The following is a 13,783-nucleotide window of genomic DNA, read 5'->3' on the forward strand; positions in this document are numbered from 1 at the left end:
ATATATATACCACTCCTGCTTATTAAAGGGCCTCAACACCCTCCATACTTGGAGACATGAGAAAAATAACTTAGTTCACCTCTCTCAGTGAAGCAAAAGTCCAAGGTCAGGCATACATGTTCCCAAGACTGGTACATGGAAAGTTAAACTTCATATGTATCTCCCTTTGGTACAATATCCCTCCAAGAGTCCATTCATATCACCCTTCTTATTCCACAAATTTTGGAGAGCCTGCAGATCACTTGGAACTTTAACCCATCTTTGTGGGCATTAACTCATAATACAAAATGACCGATTTACAATAATGGACTTTATCTCTAAGAAATGTGTAATAATTATTCCTGCTGAAGAATGGAATTGCCTGTTTTACACTGCCACAATCTCATGTAATATCTATAAGCATCCTTTGATCCCCTTTCTTTTAAACCCAAAATCCCCTATACCACCATTGGCATCTCCACAAGCTCCCACTATTGGACACATATAAGGGGCTATTCACTAAGCTGATGAATAACCGAGCTGTAGTGAAGTGAGCCGAAGCCTCTTAGGCTATTCACTGTAGCCCTGCACGGCTATTAAGAGCCATACATCAGCTGCATTTTGCCTGGTTCACCTGCCTTCAGCTCGGCCGAACAGCCTCAGTATGTTTGACTATACCGAAGGGAAGAACCTGTTTGCCTCAGCCGGTGCAACATTTGAATCGGCTGAGGTGAACATTGCATGCTGTTCACCCCTATTCTCAAAGATGCTGAACAGCAGTTAGTAAATTGGTGAACTGTCAGCTCAGCATTCTGCTCGGTCCTTCTGTTTGCTATCTCAGAGGTAGCAAACAAAATGAAAAGAAAATCCATGGGGTCCCACTCGCAATTCATACCAGACCCTTTAGGTCTGGAAGGAATGTTAGGGGGACACCCATGAAAAAAAAAACATGAGGTTCACCTACAAATTCATACCAGACCCTTTAGGTCTGGTAGGAATTTTAAGGGTGACCCCAATGCCATAAAACCAAATGGGTGTGTTGATGCTGTCACAACGCTGCCTCACATCCTCTGACACAGCTCCAGAAAGAGTGAGAACTGCTTTGCAAAATTTCCCTATACGGATGGAAGACGGACGGAGCTTCCATTCTGGGCTGGTGGACATTTTGATAGTGTGGAGAAATTGGTGTTAGTATTGCACATTGACATTTTATTGAGGTTATCTAATTGTTGAGTGTGGGTGGAGCGCAGTGCACATTAGAAATTATATTATTGAATGATACACATCAGTAGAGAACCTGCAGCTATTTAGTTCAATTCATTTTTATATAGTTAGGAGCGAGGATTAATGTAGTTTATGTTGATGTTTTGGCTAAGGTTACACCTTTCACTTGACAAAATGTAATGAAAATAAAATAAGCAACATTTTTTAAAATAAATTCAACCTTGAACTAAGTGGCAAGACCAGCTAGTATATCAGTCACCACCCCCTTTATAAATCACTTCATTAAAGCTGTAAAAGAAACAGATCTTCCAAACTGCAGAGGGTGACATCATTATTCTTCTGGCTAAATCCTGGAAACACTAAGAGGGCTGTTCACAAAGCTGCCGAAAGCAGTCAAGTGAATAACTGAGCCGAAGTGAACTGAGCCGAACGGCATTCGGCTATTCACTTTGGCTCTGTACAGCTGATTTCAGTCGTACATCGGCTAAAATCAGCCATACATTGACTCCCTTCGGTAGCTGAGCCAAAGCTCCGGCAGTTCACTCGCTGCCCTTCACCCCTATTTTTATAGGGGCCGAACAGAAGTGAGTAAATAGCCGAATGCCAAGCGGAATTCGGCCCGGCTATTCTACTCGCTACCTCCGAGGTAGCGAGCAGAATAAAAATATATAAACAAAATATATATATATAACATTTAATGACAGCCCAGTGTCCTCAAATAATCTGACGACGCTGGTCTGTCATTGAAGGACAACAACTGACATCACAGTTGGCTCCACCCAGATGTTGTCATTTAGCGACAGCCCAGTGTCCTTGAGGATGCTGAGCTGCCATTGCATGACAACAACTTGGTGGAGCCAAATGTTGTCATTTGCGGGGAGAACGATCTTGTTTGTAAACAAATCCATACTGTATGATTTCTATGATTGACTGCCATGGTGATCATATGATAAATTAGCATAATTTGGGATCATTAAAATAGAAATGTGCACCGGCAAAAAAATTTGTTTTGTTTCGTTTGGTTTTGATTCGGATTTTGCGTTATTTAATTTTTCGGGATTCGGGTCCGATAGTCGATTCATTTCGGGATTCGGATTCAGATGAAGTTTGTTAGCGGTAGTCTGTACGAATTTCCATTTCCATTTCATTGTTGTTTTATTGCAGCAAAGTGACATTACATTTTTTAATTTTTTTAATGTTACTTTGCTGCAACGAAAATTTGCCCACAAACGAAAAGTCGTACAGATTATCGCTAACGATTTTTGTTCACAATTTCGTTTTCGGAAATTCGGATTCGTTTTCATTCATTATTTCTGTTATTCGAAAATTCATCCGAAAAAAAAAGTTTTTCCGAAAACGAATCGCAGATGTCTAGAATAAGACCTGCACTGTCAGTGATATCGTGGTCTCTAATGCACCCATTTATTTCTATAATAGAACAAGATTAAAGTTGTCTTGGAGGCTCCTTCTTCAGGAACATTAATCAACAGGTTGCATAGGGAATGTGTTCACCTGGCTATACAAAAAAAAATCTTTAACCCCTTCATGACTGAGGCCCTTTTTTCATTTTTTGCACCCATGTTATATTCCACATTTTAGGCCTGAAAATGACGTAAAACCCCCCAACATTATATATTTTCTGAATGCCAAGACCCTATAGAATAAAATGGTGGTAGTTGAAATTTTTTATGTTGCGCAATATTAGCGCAACTCCTTATTAAACCCCAAAATTTAGTGACAAATTTAATTAAATGCCCCAAAACACAACAAATTACCCATTTTTTAAATGAAATATAAAAGATGAGGTTACAACGAGTAAAACGATACCCAACATGCCCAGTTTACAGATTGCGTGCGACCGTGAAACGGCGAAAAACTGCAGTACCCCAAAAAGTCAATAAAAGACACTTTAAAAGCCCCCACAGGTCATCAATTTAGAGATACCCCAAAATACTGGCCCTAGAATTATTGCTCTCACTCCGGCGTGCGCGGCGATACCCAACATGTGTAGCGCGTTCGTCGTTTTCATGCGTAGGCGCACCCGACGCGTGTTTACGTGGCGACGCGCGTGCTCGCGGGGGCGGGGTACTTTTAACATTTTTTTTTATTATTATTAGATTTATTTTATTTCATTTTAATTTTAAAAACTTTTTTTTTTTTTTTTTTTACTTTACTTTGACTGCTATCACATGGGGGGGCTTGCAAGCCCCCCCATGTAATAGCAGATGGTGGTGACAGGTCCTCTTTAAGGTGATGCTGGGGGTCCAAAAGACCCTCAGTGTCACCTTTACACTGGAAATAAGCTATTGAAGTGCAGATCGCACTTCAATAGCTTATAGCTGGGCTGCAGGAGCCCAGAACTGACAGCCCAGGGACCGGAAGTGATGCAATCTGCATCGCTCCCGGTCCCATAGAACGGGGAGGGGATCGATGAACGGAAGTTCGTCGACCTCCTCCCCAGCTCCCCGCGGACACAAAGATCGCCGGTCCCGGGCCCGTAGGAGGGGCAACGGAGCCCGGGAAGCACGGCGGGGGTGTCCGGCGGGGGGGGGCGGCCCCTTCTTCGGGACGCAGAAGCGATCTGGCGACAGGTAAGTCGCCAGGATCGCTTCTGTTGTAAAGCCGACAGTCGGCTCTACAAGTTTAAACAGACTCCCGGCGGCAAAAGTCGCCGGGAGTCTGTTTAAACAGCCCCGATGCTGGTGAAGGGGTTAATCTATTCTACGTCGTCAGTCACGAAGGGGTTAATCTATTCTAAACATAATATGTGTACCATTCTAATATTCTTCAGGAACCTAAATGTGACTTTAATTACCCTAAACTTCATTTGACAAAGCCTTCTGGCATAAATGATACTGCATATAATGCAATTTGTATGTACCACAGCAGAATGGTTAAGATCAAAATTAAAGTTCACTTTTTATTTTAGGGGGCCTTTTTAGAAATTTACAGTAGAACCTCTTTTCTCTTTACATTGTGATGCATACAAGTAAAAATAAGCTGATTACATTTCTACTGTAACATGAGAAACTCCCCGTTCGAGTGATAACTACCCTTGGTGCCCTTCCAACCACTTATCTGATTTTCGAATTTCTACCCATACAAGACTGCATGTCACCCCTTGACGTTCAATTAGTCCCACAAGAAACTGAAATTGGTGTACTCCGATTTAAATGGAAAATCTGCTGAAATAAGTACTGGCAATATTGTTGCTCATGTTTTTTTTTTTTTTCCTTTAATACTGCAGGTAGTGTTCTTAATTTACTTTCCCGTTGTTTTCCTATGTTATGTATTATCCTGTTTTGAGAGGTGGCCTTGAATCCTATGCTTAGTATTGTCATTGCATATGCGCCATAGGGATGTACAATACTTTGATCATACCGACTCATGCTTTAACAATTGTTCTGCATCTGCTTACAAACCTGACTGTTTACTCTTTGATGTGTATGTACATTCATTATTATGATAGGGTACCCTCATACTTTATTGTTATGTATTATTTAAAAATTCAATAAAAATTACATGCTCAAAAAAAAACATAAGAAACATGTTGAGTCTGAGGCAACAAAAAACAACTTGCTGAAGCGCACAGTGCGCAGAAGTCGCCAACTGTCTGCAGAGTCAATAGCTACAGACCTCCAAACTTCGTGTGGCCTTCAGATTGGCACAACAACAGTGTGAAGAGAGCTTCATGGAATGAATTTCCATGGGCGAGCAGCTACATCCAAGCCTTACATCACCAAGTGCAATGCAAAGCGTTGGATGCAGTGATGTAAAGCACGCCGCCACTGGACTCTAGAGAAGTGGAGATGTGTTCTCTGGAGTAACGAATCACACTTCTCTGTCTGGCAATCCGATGGACGTGACCGGGTTTGGCGGTTTCCAGGAGGACAGTACTTGCCTGACTGCATTGTGCCAAGTGTAAAGTTTGGTGGAGGGAGGATTATGGTGTGGTGTTGTTTTTCAGGGGTTGGTGCTTGGCCCCTTAGTTCCAGGGAAGGGAACTCTTAGGGCATCAGCATACCAAGACATTTTGGACCATTTCATGCTCCCAACTTTGTGGGGAACAGTTTGGCGATGGCCCCTTCCTGTTCCAACATGACTGCGCACCAGTGCACAAAGCAAGGTCCATAAAGACATGAATGAGTTTGTGGTGGAGGAACTTGACAGGCCTGCATAGAGTCATGACCTCAACCCAATAGAGGACCTTTGGGATGAATTAGAGCGGAGACTGCAAGCCAGGCCTTCTCTTTCCAACATCAGTACCTGACCTCACAAATGCGCTTCTGGAAGAATGGTCAAACATTCCCATAGACACACTTATAAACCGTGTGGACAGCCTTCCCAGAAGAGTTGAACCTGTTATCGCTGCAAAGCGTGGGCCAACTCAATATTGAACACTACGGACTAAGACTGGGATGCCATTAAAGTTCATGTGCGTCTAAAGGCAGGTGTCCCAATACTTTTGGCAATATAGTGTATATACGGCAGGGACATTTTTCTGCTTGAAAGTGAATGGTATATATATACAGGAAATGGTAGCAAATGGCGATAACAAACACAGTTACAAATCTGTATACATTTGTTTAATTACTACTATTTCCAAAAAGTGTTCCCCTGATCAGATTGTGTCTGCTTGCCCAACCACCCACCATCTAATGCCACCTAAAGGAGAGATATAAAATATCATCATTTCATAATGAATTTAAACAAAATAAAAGAGAACTCTCTGTGTCTTTTAAACTATTGTTAACCACCTACAGTATCTATATGAAAAAATGCTAATGTTGTTAAAGCTAACTAACATAATTCTCTTAGGAAAAACTGCACAGCGGAGTGTTTGCAATCCATATAGAGATAGTTGTATGTAAACGGCTAAATCACTGGAGAAGTCAGTGTTTGTAAGGATCAATAATTAATCTCAGAAGATTTTTGGTTCCTTGGCTTCCAAGACTGCAAATCGTTCATGTAGTTTGTCCCTAAAGGAATATCTTAGCCTATTTATACTGATAGAACAATAATTTAGTATCAAATGTTGATTCAGATTCTCCTTAGTGTCTTGTGGGAGAAAAAAAACAAACAAACTGAAACTGCAAAAACTATTTCACAAAATGCTATATAATGGTGATGTAATACACTTTGTTTGCAATTTCTTCAGGTGAATAATGAAAGGACATCCCAGTAAAACAGCTTCATATTTACTGTAAAAGACACATATACTGTATATGGAAATTGATTCACCTGCCAAAAAATAGTAAAGTAACACTTATTAATTTGCCAATTCACCCCTTTGCTGCATGGCTGCTTAGTATGAGCGAATTACAGTGCTAGATAGTTTAGTTCTGTTGACTATGTGCTAGGTGTACTAGTGAATATCATCTCAGCAGTGAAGGCCACCCAAAGCTCCTTTCCTCAGAGAAACTCACCTAGGTATATCTCCCCATCCTCCTTATCATATGGCACAGCAGGTAAACAACTTCACTCCAATGCATGATTTCAGCCAGCACATCATATGGCACTATGGCACAGCAGGTAAGCAGATAGTTTCACCTCAAGCATAATTTCAACCACCACACTGAAATTCTTATTGACGGTTTACAGGTACTGTAAAAGCCTTTATTTTCTGTTTGCCTACCTTGCAAGATTGCTCACCCCAGGGAGCAATTGCACCCGCTTTACATTGAAGCGATCTGGTGTCTCTGGAGACGCCCGGTCGCTTGTATTAGCAGCTGCTGTCACTGCCGATTCCGGTACCGAGACCTACTGTGCCCGGCGCGGCTGGGACTGGCACAGCTGCTCTGTGACAGGAGATTAAAATGAGATTGGTACACGATCTCCCTTTGATCTTCTCTCCAGTCCCCGAATGCAGGAAGTGATTTATATTACATCACTTCCGCATTCTGCTGTCACTCTCCAGCTCCAGAAGCTGGGGAGAAGCCTCATCAGCTTCTCTGGGGGTCCCTAGGTGACATTAGGGGTCTTGGAGACCCCTAATGTCTCCTTAAAGAGGACCTGTCATGTAAATTGGCTATCACATAGGGTTTTTTTTAGCCCCCCCCATGTGATATCAATAAAGCTAAGTGAAAAAAAAAGAATAAAAAAATTGAAAATACCCACCATTTATTTAAAAAAGTTTCCCGCCCCCACATACACACGCAAACATGCGTCGGATGCACCTACATGTGAAAACGACAATTGCGCCTATTGCATTACATCAACTGTAGCAGACAAATGGCCAAAGAGGGATGAAGGAAGTGCATTCTAGTGTGCTATGTTGCCAAAAAAAGTCATATTTTTTAAAATCCATTTTGGTAAATCGACAGCAAATCCATAATGCACATTGAGCATGCATTAACTCACCACAATGGATCGCTGAAGTATGAATTAGCCTTTTGAGTTAATATTAAACTCAATCCACTAAATGTAGCTCAAATCATATAATTTTACTATATCCACAGGCAATGGTAAATTCTAATGGATCTTTACTAACTAATATTTGGATAATTGGACTTCATAGCCTTCATGGTTGCAGAATATTTTCTCTTACTCTAATATTCTCTTCACTACAAATGTAGTGTCTACATTCCTACAGGTTTTGTGGTCAGGGGAAGACAGAATTTCAGTAATTGGTTACTTTAATAGTTTTATTTATGTGGGTCTACAGGAATTACAGAATGCTTCCATCTCATAGTGTCTCACATGTCTAATGATTGCTACCTAGAAAACTCTAGTCCACGGCATTACAATTCTCTCATGGACTTAAAAATGTACTGTGAGTGGGTTTTCTGGTGTTGGGATGGTGGATTCTGCTTTACAACCCTGATTCTAGTTTTCCAGCTACATTTCTGTGGACCATGTGTGATTTACCATTTTTTATGACTATGATCCCATCGTGAATATCTTTTGTTCTGATATTTATGTTGTTAATCTAGAAACCTTTTGTTTTAGCTTAATCTGTGACTCTCTTTCCATTCATATACATTGTTGGAACTTATATGTGCCTAATTATTACTATGATGAAAATTATATCTTCTACTGGCTGTCAGAAATTATTTTCCAAATGTAGCTCTCACTTAGAAATAATTTTGCTTTACTTTGATTACTGTGTATGTTGTGTCTTCAAAAGAAAATGCAACTTCTTGGAAAAAGATTATGTCAATGATATACACTGAGTGGCCAGATTATTATGACTACCTCATCAGTACTATGTTGGGCCACGAGATAACTCCACGATATGACTTTGTTGGGCCGCCTCGTGACTCCACGAGATGTTGAAAGGTGATGCGAGGAATCTGACACTGCACTGTTGCCCTTCTGTTGTCTTGTACCAGTCTTGCCACTCTGCCCTAACATTGACTAGTGGCTGACGGCCACCATTCGCATGTTCAGACCCAGATTTTTGGCTGACAGTCCAGTCTTTAAACACTTTAACAATGAGCCCCTCTTGAACATTTAACGAATTCTGCTGTTTTGCTAATACTCGCTCCATGGCTCATGCCAACAATCATCCCACGTTCAAAGGCTGTTAAATCGCGTTGTTTATCCATATCTTCAGAAAAAATAACTTCTACTGTTGTGGAAAAACAACCTGCTTCCCTATTTATAATGGTCTGGCCCTCTAGCAACTTCCGCGTGAAATTATGGCTAATTTGCGTACAAACGCCAGGTGGTCATAATAAACTGGCCACTCAGTGTACATTACAGTAACTACAGTATTGGACCCAATAATATGTAGTTTGAAGGAGAAAGAAATAAGTGCAGTACAGTGGCTTAGTGGTTAGCACTTCTGTCTTGCAGCCCCTGGTTCAAATCCTAGTTAGGACACTTCTGCAATAAGTTTGTATGACCTCCCTGTGCTTGCATGGGTTTCCTGTGTACTCCAGTTTCCTCCCATACTCCAGACAGGTTAGTTGGCTCCCATCTAAATCGGCTCTGTGTCCATGTGAGTTAGGGACTTTAGATTGTAAGCTCCTCGAGGTCAGGGACTGATGAGAATGCGCAGTATCTAAAGTGCTGTGTCAATGTTTTCAAATTCTTGTTTCATAGTACAGTATCTACATGGACAGCCATGTTTTATGTTTACCTATGAAGACTACTTTCTCTTATTGGTGCGGCATTATGATTGGATTTTTGTTTAACACTTTAAGATTAAGCCATGCTACCATTACATTGGTAATATAAAGACAGCTATTAAGATTGGAGAAGAATCTCTGTTTCTAGATATGAAATACAAAAATAAACTTATGGAACAGTGAGCAAAATTCTTTCAGTTGAGCATTAAAAAATAAAGTAGTTCAAATTGAGTAGCCAAAATTTGTGTGGCCAAACGTTTTGTTGTTGTTGGATAAATATGGTAGGGGTTTAAAGTGTATTTCCACTTTTGCAGCCAGATTGGCATAGCACCTATTTTATAATTGTTACATGTTCCAATTCACATAGCAAACGTTAAAAACAATAGATAACCCTTTCACTGCTAGAGATGTTTGCATATTTTTTACACAAGTTAAAATTCAGGCCTGAGAATTACTTAAAACCCTCCAGAATTATATATTTCCTGAAAGCAGAGACCTTGTAGAATAAAATGTTGACAGTTGCAAACTTTTATGTTGCATGATATTAGCACAACTATTCATCAAACCCAAAAACTCAGTAAAAAATACACTTATGTTATTAGTGCACAAGTCCATTTGTTGTAAAATTTAAAAGAGGGTGTGCCAAGTAAATAGATACCCAACATGACATGGTGAAAAACGACGGTACCCCAAAAGTGATGCTTCATAAACCTGTAAAGGTCATTAGTTTAGTGATAACCATGAATATTGGCCCTATAATTATTGCTCTCACTCTGGCACATTGGTGATACCTAAAGTGTGGCACAATCTTCGTTTTCATACGAAGGTGTACCCGTCTAATTTTTGCATTAGTATGTGTATGTACACAAGGACGGGGGACTTTAAAAAGTTTTAGGGATGTTGTTAAGTTTATGTTATTTAACTTTATTTTTTATGTCATCATTGTCAACATTTTCATCACATAGGGGGACTCACATCCCCTTTATATGATAGCACTTTAGTAGCCACAGGTTCTCTTTAATGTGACATTAAGGGGGATTACACCTCCAAAGCACAGCTCATGCTTGATCAGCTTCTTCCCCAGTTTCTCTAGCCAGGGAATGACAGCTCAGAAACCAGAAGTGAAAAAATCCTTGTCACTTCCTGTTTCATTCAGTGGGAAGCGTATTAACAAATTGATGTTCACTGTTCTTCTCCCCACTACCTGCTTACGCCCACGATGCTGGTCCTGGGCTGCTAGGAGGGGCAGCAGAGCCCGGGAAGCAAGGTGGGAGGTTTGGGCAGGGGAGGAGCTCGTCTGCTGGTCCCTGGAAGTGATCAAGCAGCTGTAGAGCAACCAGAATTACTTCCAGTGCAAAGCCGGCTTTGCACAGATAAATATTCCCGGCTATAGTCTGTTTATGGCTGCTGCCGATGTATGACATACATGGCAGCGAAAGGGTTAAAAGTTATTACTTGAACCTACTCTGAAAATTCCAAAGCTAAAGTTTTTCCATGGTCTGTAATATTATTGAGGGGACTTGAGCTGGGAGGGGAGATCATTTTTACCAAAATTTACACTGTCTGTACTGTTCTAGCAGAATTCCTGCACAGCGCTGTAACAGACTAATTGCAAGTTATCGCAAACGCTTGATTGCAGTTCATGCTGCTAAGGGTGGGCCAACCAGTTATTAGGTTTAGGGGGCAAACACTTTTTCACACAGGGCCATGTGGGTTTGGATTTTGTTTTCCCTTAATAATAAAAACTTTCCTTTTTAAAAACTGCATGTTGTGTTATCTTTGACCAATATTTAAATTTGTTTGATCTGAAACATTAAAGTGTGACAAACATGCAAAACAATGAAAAATCAGGAAGAGGGCCAACACTTTTTCACACAACTGTATATATATATATATATATTACTGTGCAAAAGTTATAGGCAGGTATGAAAAAATGCTGTAAAGTAAGAAGGCTTTCATAAGTAAAAGTGTTTAATAGTTTACTTTTATCAATTAACAAAATAGAAAGTAAATGAAGAGAAATCAAATCAATATTTGTTGTGACCACCCTTTGCCTTCAAAACAGCATCAATTCTTCTATGTACACCTTCATATAGTGTTTGAAGGAACTCAGCAGGTAGATTGTTCCAAACATCTTGGAGAACTAACCAAAGATCTTCTGTGGATGTAGGCTGCCTCAAATCCTCCTGTGTCTTTATGTAATCCCAGACATACTTGATGTTGAGATCAGGGCTCTCAAGGGGTGAAAAACCATCACTTCCCCAGTATGTTTGGGGTCATTGTCCTGCTGCAGAATAAATCTGGGGCCAATCACACGCCTCCCCAATGGTATGGCATGATGGATAAATAGCTGCTTGTATTTGTCAGCATTGAGGTCACCATTGATCCTGGCCAAATCTCCAACTCCATTGGCAGAAATGCAGCCCCAGCTTTGCAATGAACTTCCACCATGCTTCACTGTTGCCTTCAGACACTCATTAGTGTACCGCTTTCCAGCCCTTCACAAACAAACCGCCTCCTGTTACAGTCAAATATTTCAAATTGTGACTTAGCAGTCCAGAGCACCTGCATAGTTGAATCACTTAGCCTTGTTTCCACATCAGAGGTATGGCTTTTTGGCCACAATGCTGCAGAAAAATAGCAGCACATGGACTGATGAGTCAAAATTGCTCCCCTGGTATAGGCTTATCCTCCATTCAATAGAAATAAAAAGACTCAGTTATATTGTTTCTGAACTTCTTTTTGCTGCATTGGAAGTTGACCAATAACCATTATTAGGCAAACATCAATCCATCTTCCATGGCTGGACTTAGTGTCTTGGGATCTATGACATGTGTGGATTGTATGGAAAATGGGTTTCGGTTGCAGTATTGCACAAATCTGCCTAAGCGCTCTCTATCTTCATCCCATATGACTGTCACATCATCTATGTATCCAGCATAGAGGGCCGGGCTTGCCCCGAATTGGTTGTTGACCCAGATGAAACTGGATTCCCACAAACCCATAAATAGGTTGGCATAGCTCAGGGAACCTGGCCCCAATAGCTCTCCCCCTCTCCTGCAGAAAAAAAACATCCATAAATGACAATGACAAATAGTTGTGGGTCAGTACAAACTCCATTGATTCAAGAATTAAGCTTGCCTATCCGAAATATGTCACCTTTTGGGGCATATATCACTTCTAATCAATACAGAATTATTCGGAGGCAGTGACGGATGAGTGTTCGAGGAGCAAGAGAAGAGTGGACGGAGGCTGTGACTGAAGGAATGTTCGTGTGGACAAGACTGAGACATTACTGGAATCAGGAGCAGGTCGTATGAAAGAGATTGGGGAGAGGGGGCTGTAGGGTGTTCCTTAAGATTTGTACTGCTGTAGAGGGGTAAAAGTGTATAGGAGGAGGGTGAGAGGTGGTACATAGGGGGAGAGAAAGTAGTAATTAAAAAAAAAAGGGAGGGGGGATTATATACATTGAATATACTGAACTGTTAGCATTGTATATTAAACTGTTAGTATTTAAAAGTATTAAAGTGCTATTATATTGCTAAGGGGGCCGCAGTAGTACTTAAAGTGTTAAGGGTACATATGTGAGTATAGATATAGAGATCCAGGCTGTACTGGATGGACACAGACTGGAGAGTGTCTGCATATCTGGGGAATAAGGTCTGCCAGAATATATATATATATAAATTACTTTAAGGAATATTAGAGTATACTGAGTATTTATTGTATCTTAAGTGTATATATAGCAGGGCATTCAAAACACTAAACGTATAGAAGAGTATATATTGCTAGGCATTAAATACTAAATATATAGAATACTGGGCATAGCGCTATAACTACTGGTTAAATATAATAACCCCAGGGCATAGTGCAACAAACACAAGGGCTTTAGTATAACTTAACTTAACCCCAGGGCTTTAGTGTAACTTAATTTAACCCAAGGACAGCAGCATAAGCAACCCCAGTGCCATAGCGTAATTAAGCATAATCAACCCCAGGGCCAAAGTGAAATTAAATTAATCCCAGGGTAAATTAAAATTAAAGTAACTCAAGGTCTTCAGTAAAATAACCATAGGGCTGTAGTGTAAGTTAATTTATACACAGTGCAGTAGCGGAATCCACCCTCAGGGCAGTAGCGTAATAAACCGCCGGGCCAAAGAGTAATCAACCACAGGGCTGTAGCACAATCAACCCTAGGGCCGGAGCATAATGAACCCCAGGGCTGTAGTGAAATTAAATTAAAAGCAGGGTAACTTAAATTATGTGCTTTAGTAAAATAAAATAACCCTAGGGCTGTTATTTGACAAAGATAAATAAAGGGGAAAATGTCTTCCATGAGTGGGTGTGCAACCCGGTGCACGTCGTGTGCAATGTATGCGTTCCTTGAACATGCGAATACATTTTCACCAGATGTGAGCGAGTTGTTTGTTTAGAAGCCCAGATTCTGGATCTAACCACAAACTGGCAACACTGAGGTGCATAACCAACATGGAAAGGAGTCTGGACCT

At 40.7% G+C, this 13,783-nt stretch overlaps 1 long non-coding RNA gene across 1 annotated transcript in view; it reads left to right on the top strand.

Annotated features, from left to right (window-relative positions):
• The window catches only part of LOC108793983, a 22,807-nt gene extending 9,276 nt beyond the window's left edge, over window positions 1-13,531 (top strand). The window contains exons 2-3 of the long non-coding RNA XR_001941682.1: window positions 6,539-6,542; window positions 13,521-13,531. This is a non-coding gene — a long non-coding RNA (uncharacterized LOC108793983). The remainder of the gene's footprint in view (window positions 1-6,538; window positions 6,543-13,520) is intronic.
• The last annotated feature ends 252 nt before the right edge of the window (window positions 13,532-13,783 follow it).

This window comes from Nanorana parkeri, unplaced genomic scaffold, assembly GCF_000935625.1.
Source record: "Nanorana parkeri isolate BGI_ZX_2015 unplaced genomic scaffold, ASM93562v1 scaffold798, whole genome shotgun sequence".
In the NCBI taxonomy this organism is placed as follows: domain Eukaryota; kingdom Metazoa; phylum Chordata; class Amphibia; order Anura; family Dicroglossidae; genus Nanorana; species Nanorana parkeri.